This window comes from Mandrillus leucophaeus, unplaced genomic scaffold (genome assembly GCF_000951045.1).
Source record: "Mandrillus leucophaeus isolate KB7577 unplaced genomic scaffold, Mleu.le_1.0 Scaffold23, whole genome shotgun sequence".
NCBI lineage: Eukaryota > Metazoa > Chordata > Mammalia > Primates > Cercopithecidae > Mandrillus > Mandrillus leucophaeus.
Genome location: NW_012102365.1, coordinates 3071905 through 3080589, shown reverse-complemented (window position 1 = coordinate 3080589; position 8685 = coordinate 3071905).

The following is an 8685-nucleotide window of genomic DNA, read 5'->3' as shown; positions in this document are numbered from 1 at the left end:
GTAGCTGGGACTACAGGTACATGCCACCATGCCTGGCTAATTTTTGTATTTTTAGTAGAGATGGGGGTATTGCCATGTTGGCCAGGCTAGTCTTGAACTCCCGACCTCAGGTGATCCACCCGCCTCGACCTCCCAAAGTGCTGGGATTACAGGCATGAGCCACAATGCCTGGCCGAGCTCAGGAGTTTGAGACCAGCGTGGGCAATATAACAAGAACTCATTTCTACTAAAAATTAATAAAAATTAGCCAGGTGTGATGGCACATGCCTGTAGTCTTAGCTACTTAGGAGGCTGAGGCAGGAGAATCTCTTGAGCCTGAGAGATAGAGGCTTCAGTGAGCTTGATCACACCACTGCACTCCAGCCTGGGCAATAGAGCAAGACCCTGTCTCAAAGCAAACAAACAAACAAACAAAAGAGAGTGAGAATGTGTCAGGACAAAAATGTCAAAAATCATAATGGCAAAGGAAAGCTAAGAGTATGGATGGGCATGGTGGCTCATCCCTATAATCCCAGCACTTTGGAAGGATGAGACAGGTGGATCACTTGAACCCAGGAGTTCAAGACCAGTCTGGGCAACATGCCAAAACCTCGTCTCTACAAAAAATACAAAAATCAGCCGAACATGGTAGTGTATACCTGTGGTCCCAGCTACTTGGGAGGTTGAGACAGCAGGATTGCTTGAACCCGAGAGGTCAAGGCTGCAGTGAACTGTGATGGTGCCACTGCATTCCATCCTGAGCAACACAGCGAGACCCCATCTCAAAAAATAAAATAGGCCAGGTGCGGTGGCTCACACCTGTAATCCCAGCACTTTGGGAGGCCCAGGTGGGTGGATCACCTGAGGTCAGGAGTTTGTGACCAGCCTGGCCAACATGGTGAAACCCTGTCACTACTGAAAATACAAAAAAATAGCCGAGTGTGGTGGTGGGTGCCTGTAATCTCAGCTACTCAGGAGGCTGAGGCAGGAGAGTTGCTTGAACCTGGGAGGTAGAGATTACAGTGAGCCAAGATCACACCATTGCACTCCAGCCTGAGCAACAAGAATGAAACTCCGTCTCATAAAACAAAACAGAACGAAACAAAAAATATTAGCCAGGCGTGGTGGCAGGTGCCTGTAATCTCAGCTACTTGGGAGGCCGAGGAAGGAGAACTGCTGGAACCAGGAGGCGGAGCTTGCAGTGAGCCGAGATTGTGCCACTGCACTCCAGCCCAGGCGACAACAGCAAGACTCCATCTCAAACAAAAAATAATAAAATAAAATAATAAAAAGAGAAAATCTAAGAATAAATAAAGGGGGAAGGCCTGGCGCAGTGGCTCACGCCTGTAATCCCACCACTTTGGGAGGCTGAGGTGGGCAGATCACTTGAGGTCAGGCATTCAAGAGTAGCCTGGCAAACATGGCAAAACTCCGTCTCTACTAAAAATACAAAAAATTTGCCAGCATTGTGGTGGACACCTGTAATCCCAGCTACTCGGGAGGCTGAGGCAGGAGAATTGCTTGACCCAGGAGACGGAGGTTGCAGTGAGTCGAGATTACGCCATTGCACTCTAGCCTGGGCAACAGAAGGAGACTCCGTTAAAAAAAAAAAGGGGGGCGGGGAAGTGGGCTTAGTTGCTTGGCAATGACCAAGCCAACCACAGAGCTAATTCTCAACATTGTTGTCCTTCCTGCTTGGCCGGAGTATCATTGACTAATTCCACCTGCTTGTCCTCAGCGAATAGAATTATATCAGTCAGCAAGTATGTGCCAAGAACCCATAGAAAGGCCCACATTGGCATTATTTGTGGATGCAAAAACAGTTGAAGACTCAAGTCCCAGCTCCCATTATAATGGGAAAAAGCGAGCCAGTAACATTGGGTCACCAGGTGCTTTTCATTCATCATTTCAGTGCATTCTCCTACCATCAGGGCTAGGAGAGAAGCAGTATGGCGAAGGGCAAAGAGGCAGACATGCCCAGGCTGAGATGGCAGCTCTACTTCCTATAAATCGGGTGGCCTCAAGCAGTGACATCCTCTCCTATGTCATTATAAGATAAAGAAGAAATGTAGATGACGCACCTAGCACAGTGGTGAGTACTGTGACTGGGTTGCTGGTACTATGGTCATCCCAATTTTACACATGTGGACATGGCTCAGTGGAAGTCACAATAAAGTTGTCATGTGCAAGAGCTGCAGCTTGCTGGGAAATCTCCGAGGTAGAAGAACTTCTTATCACTGCTGTCTGCTGTTCCCCCAGAGGAAGTTCAAGAGGGGGCTGTACAGGAAACAAAGACCACGCTGAAGGAGTGAATGAGGGAAAGGCCTTTCTGCATAAAATCATAGGACCATAGACTTAAAGGTGAAAGAGGCCTCCAGCCTCGTTAGTCCCGCTTCCGATCTCCCACCCCACAGAACGGATGGGGAAATCAAGACCCCTAGAGTGGAAGGGAATTGCCTAAATGACTCAACAGGGAATAGCAAGCCCTGAGCCATAGACAGACTTTTCTCTTGAACATTTCCTTCTGAGCCCACGTTCTTTAGTCATACAGACTTAGGGTTGATTCCTGACCCTGTGCTAACCAGCTGTGTGACTTTGGTGAGTGATGTAACATCTCTGATCTTCGGTACCTGCATTTGTAAAATGAAATAATAGCATCTATCTCACTGATCTGCTATAAAGATTAAATTATACAGGGCATGTAGGGTGCACAATAATTTAAATATGTATATAGTTCCCATTTTACAGATGAGGAACTGAAGCTTGTTGAAACTTCCCTTGGCTCAGGATGGTACCTCAGGTTAGAGAGCCTACAAGAAGAGAAAGAAAACCTGGGTGAGAACTGGATGGGTACAGGTAAGCCAGGCTCTCCTTGCACCTATCACTGGGAACCACCTTTCTGTCCAGGAGCTCAGGATGACCCAGGCCACCCAGTGACCTTTCCTGCCTCTCCTGCCTCAATGCACAAACAGGTTGGTTGTGAAACAAGCCCGGGTGGTGACTCAGCCTGGAGGCCTGCTCTACTAGTCAGTGCGGGCAGGCTGGAGCTGTTTGGTTGAGCCTGGAAAGGACATCATGTCTAACAAACACATTGGTTGTCAAAGCTCTGACGGGGGTGCCAAGCACAGACTGTGAACTCTGGTCCTTGAGGCGTCACAGATGACTGAACTGGGGTACCTAAGTTGCATACAACATCTCCTGGTCGTTGTTCTGGTTTAACAACCTTCTAGGGCCAATGTCAGGAAGAGGGGAATGTTTTGGAGGCTAGAGAGGTCCTATTTCTCAAGAGGCATCTTGGCACGGTGGCCAGGACCTGGGCTTTTGGCATCCACATCATGCAGAGCTGAGTTCACATCCTGGCTCTGGCTGCTCACTGGCTATAAGACTTTGGGCAACCCTTTCAAGTTTGAACTTCCTTATTCTATACAATGCTCACCTTTTTATTTTTATTTTATTTATTTTTTTGAGACAGGCTCTTGCTCTGGTGCTCAGGTTGGAATGCAGTGGCGCTATCTTGGCTCACTGTAGCCTCAACCTCTCAGGCACAAGCGATCATCCTGCCTCAGCCCACCCCCTGAGTAGCTGGGACCACAGGCATGTGCCACCATGTCTGGCTAATTTTTTAATTGAGATGGGATCTCCCTATGTTGCCCATGCTGGTCTCAAACTTTTGGACTCAAGTGATCCTCCCACCTCAGCCTTCTAAAGTGCTGGTGTGAGCCACTGTGTCCAGTCAAAATTATCTTTTAGAGATAAAAGATGTAAAATTCGTGAAACATAGAAACTCTTCATAAACTGTTATTAGATTCCTGAGCCCAAATCTGTCCCTTCCTTCACTCCAAATGGAAATTGCCCCTCCTGGCTGGGCACAGTGGCTCACGCCTGCAATCCCAGCTTTATGGGAGTCTGAGGCAGGTGGATCACCTGAGGTTAAGAGTTCAAGACCAGTCTGGTGAACATAGTGAAACCCTGTCTCTACTAAAAAAATACCAAAAATTAGCCGGGCATAGTGGCGAGTGCTTGTATTCCCAGCTACTTGGGAGGCTGAGACAGGAGAATCGCTTGAACCTAGGAGGTGGAGATTGCAATAAGCTAAGACCGTGCCATTGCACTCCAGCCTGGGCAACAAGAGTGAAACTCTGTCTCAAAAAAAAAAAAAAAAAAGAAAGAGAGAAATTGCCCCTCCTGCTCTCCTGCTATTGTAGAGTACTTTCTCATTCACCCAGAGGTAGTAAAAAAACCACCATTCCCAATGGTCTTGAGGTCTAATAACAACAACAACGAAAAGCAACCAGCACTGCACTTATATAGCAATCTAGAACTCATTGTTCAGTATGAGTTGTTTTTTTTGTTTTGTTTTTTTTTAATTGGGTAGGTATCGAGGCATGTGCCTGTAGTTGCAGCTGCTGAGGAAGGGGAGGCAGAGGCAGGAGGGTTGAGCCCTGGAGTTGGAGGCTGTGCTAAACTTTGATGGCATCACTGTACTCCAGCCTGGGCAACAAAGACAGACCCTGTCTCTTTTTTTTTTTTGAAACTGAGTTTCGCTCTTTTTGTCCAGGGAGTGCAGTGGCGTGATCTCTGCTCACCGCAACCTCCGCCCCCTGGGTTCAAGCAATTCTCCCACCTAAGCCTCCCAAGTAGCAGGGATTACAGGCATGTGCCACCACGCCCAGCTGATTTTTGTATTTTTAGTAGAGATGGGGTTTCTCCATGTTAGTCAGGCTAGTCTTGAACTCCCGACCTCAGGTGATCCACCCACCTTGGCCTCTCAAAGTGCTGGGATTACAGGCGTGAGCCACCGCGCCCAGCTGACCCTGTCTCTTAATAAAAAAAGGTTGATTCTAGGATTGTAGAATAGATAGTTTAAAAGCATGGGATATGAGGGGAAGCCTCAGCTATATTAATTTTGTATTCCAGTTTCATGTTGACTTGATACATAAGATGACATTTTGTTTCAAAGGCTTTTATTTTGAGAACACGATGTCTGGAGTTAAAGGTATTGGCATATTCCACACATCTGTACTTATTCTTGAGTGTGATTGCTTAGGAATGAATATGATTTAAACTTATTAGTGTTTTGAGAGGGTGTCAAATTGAGAACCAGGAAGATCCACTTACACTAAAAATGACTCTAAAGTAAGTTGGTTAAAAAATTAGATTCCAGGCCGGGCGCAGTGGCTCAAGCCTGTAATCCCAGCACTTTGGGAGGCCAAGACGGGCGGATCACGAGGTCAGGAGATTGAGACCATCCTGGCTAACACGGTGAAACCCCGTCTCTACTAAAAAAATACAAAAAACTAGCCGGGCGTGGTGGTGGGCGCCTGTAGTCCTAGCTACTCGGGAGGCTGAGGCGGGAACCCAGGAGGTGGAGCTTGCAGTGCGCTGAGATCCGGTCACTGCACTCCAGCCTGGGCGACAGAGAATGAGACTCTGTCTCAAAAAAAAAAAATTAGATCCCAAAGATTCTTGGTGAATTTTGAAGTCTTCTTCAGTATATCCATATTATTATTATTATTTATTTATGTATTTATTTTTTTGAGACGGAGTTTTTACTCTTGTCACCCAGGCTGGAGCACAATGGTGCAATCTCAGCTCACTGCAACCTCCGCTTCCCAGGTTTAGGCGATTCTTCAGCCTTGCCTCCTGAGTAGCTGGGATTATAGGCATGTACTACCACGCCCAGCTAATTTTTTTCTTTTTTCTTTTTTTGATACGGAGTCTCACTCTGTCGCCCAGGCTGGAGTGCAGTGGTGTGATCTCAGCTCACTGCAACCTCCGCCTCCCAGGTTCAAGTGGTTCTCCTGCCTCATCCTCCTGAGTAGCTGGTATTACAGGCTCCCAACTCCATACCCGGCTAATTTTTGTATTTTTAGTAGAGATGGGGTTTCACTATGTTGGCCAGGCTGGTCTTGGACTCCTGACCTCAGGTGATCCACCCGCCTTGGCCTCCCAAAGTGCTGGGATTACAGGTGTGAGCAGCTGCGCCCAGCCTAATTTTGTATTTTTGGTAGAGATGGGGTTTCACTATGTTGGCCAAGCTGGTCTCGAACTCCTGACCTCAGATAATCCACCCACATCAGCCTCCCAAAGTGCTGGGATTACAGGCAGGAGCCACTGCACCCAGCTAGTATATCCATATTAAAAGAAGATGACAGAAGCCAAAATAAAAGAATTATGGGCTGACAGGACAACTGGATTAAAATAAGCTTCAGTTCCATTAAAAAGGGCTAACCTGAAGATAGATTTTGACTCCAGCTCTTTAGAGGATCTACAATGACCTTGATGGACAGTGGGAAAAAATCACAACATGAAATTCTTTGAATAAAAATTTGTTGACTTATAAAAACAAAAACAGCAACCAGCACAACTATCATAGACAGAAGCGCCAGGCTGGTTGTATCACTGTTATCCTATTGGTCACTTGATTCATTTCCTAGTGTTAGAAGAGAAAAGACATTTTATTTATTTATTTATTTATTGAGATGGAGTTTATTTATTTATTTATTGAGATGTCACCAGGCTGGAGTGTAGTGGTGCGATCTCAGCTCACTGCAACCTCCGCCTCACAGGTTCAAGCGGTTCTCCTGCCTCATCCTCCTGAGTAGCTGGTACTACAGGTGCCCACCACCATGCCCGGCTAACTTTTGTATTTTTAGTAGAGATGGGGTTTCACCATGTTGGCCAGGATGGTCTTGATCTCTTGACCTTGTCATCTGCCCTCCCTGGCCTCCCAAAGTGCTGGGATTACAGGTGTGAGCCACCGTGCCCGGCCAAAAGACATTTTAAATCAAGGAGAGTGGTAGCCTGAATAATCCCTCTCAACGATGCTCAAGCCCTAATCTCTGGAACCTGTCAGTGTTACCTTATATATAACATAATTGCTTTGCAGAAGGGATTCAGTTAAGAATCCCTAGGGAGAGTAGCCTGGATTATCCAGGTGGGCCCTAAATGTAATCATACAGATCCTTATAAGAGGGAAGTAGAGAAAGATTTGACTACTGAAGAGAAGGCAATGAGATGATGAAAGCAGAGGCTGGAGTGATGCAACCTCAAGTTGAGGAATCCAACAGCCACCAGTCGCTGGAAGAGGCAAGGCATGAGTTCTTCCCTGGAGCCTTTAGAAGCAACCAGCCCTGCCAGTGCCTTGATTTCAGCCCCTTAAGACTCATTACAGACTTCTGGCCTCTGGAACAGTAAGAGAGTATATTTCTGTTGTTTTAAGTCACAAAATTTGTGGTAATTTATTGCAACAACTATAGGAAACTAATTCAAGGGATGTGGTTGAATCATTATTATTATTATTACTTTTTTTTTTTTTTTTTTTTGAGACAGAATCTCGCTTTTGTTGCCCAGGCTGAAGTGCTGTGCACTGGTGCAATCTCGGCTCACTGCAACCTCCACCTCCTGGGTTCAAGCGATTCTCGTGCCTTAGCCTCTGGAGTAGCTGGAATTACAGGCGTGCAACACCATGCCCAGCTAATTTTTGTATTTGTAGTAGAGATGGGGTTTTGCCATGTTGCCCAGTCTGGTCTTGAATTCCTGGCCACAGTTGATCTGCCTGCCTCAGCTTCCCAAAGTGCTGGGATTACAGGCATAAGCCACTGCGCCTGGCATATTATTATACTTTTAGAGATAGAGTCTCACTTTGTTGCCCAGGCTGGTGTGCAGTGGCATGGTCACTGCATTAATTTTTTTTTTTTAGATGGAGTCTTGCTCTGTCACCCAGGCTGGAGTACAATGGCACGATCTCAGCTCACTGCAACCTCCACCTCCTGGGTTCCAGTGATTCTCCTGCCTCAGCCTCCCAAGTAGCTGGGACTACAGGTGTGCACCACCACACCCAGCTAATTTTTTGTATTTTTCAGTAGAGACAGGGTTTCCCCATATTGGCCAGGCTGGTCTCGAACTCCTGACCTTGTGACCCACTCGCCTCGGCCTCCCAGAGTGCTGGGATTACAGGCGTGAGCCACCGTGCCCAGCCACTGTGTGGATTATTAATTATAAAAATTAATACTTGTGGTATATCCACATATGGAATATCATTCAACAATAAAAAGGAATGAGGCATATGAAATGTCTAGAATAGGTAGATCTACAGGAACAGAAAGTGTATCAGCGGTTACCTAGGGCTGGAGGGATGTAAGGGGTGGGGGAGTGATGGCTAAGTGGTATGGGGGTTATTTTGGGGGTAATCAAAATGTTCTAAAATTGATTGTGGTGATAGTTGCACAACTCAGCATTCTAAGAAGCAGTGAAATGTGCATTTGTATAGTGTATGAACTACACCTCAACAAAGCTGTTCAAAAATACTGAAAGCTAACATTTAGCAAACGTATACTGAACACTCGCCATTACTGTGCTGCAATTTATGTGCCTTCTCATTTAATCCTGGAATAATAATAATACTGTATACCTAGCATTAGCACTTGCTACATGACAGGAACCTTTTTTCTTTTTTTCCGCTCTGTCACCCATGCTGGAGTGCAATGGCACAATCTCGGCTCGCCGCAACTTCCACCTCCCGGGTTCAAGCGAATCTCCTGCCTCAGCCTCCCGAGTAGCTGGGATTACAGGCATGAGCCACCACACCCGGAAATTTTTGTATTTTTTTAGTGGAGACGGGGTTTCTCCATGTTGGTCAGGCTGCTCTGCAACTTCCGACCTCAGGTGATCCTTCCACCTTGGCTTTCCAACGTGCTGGGATTA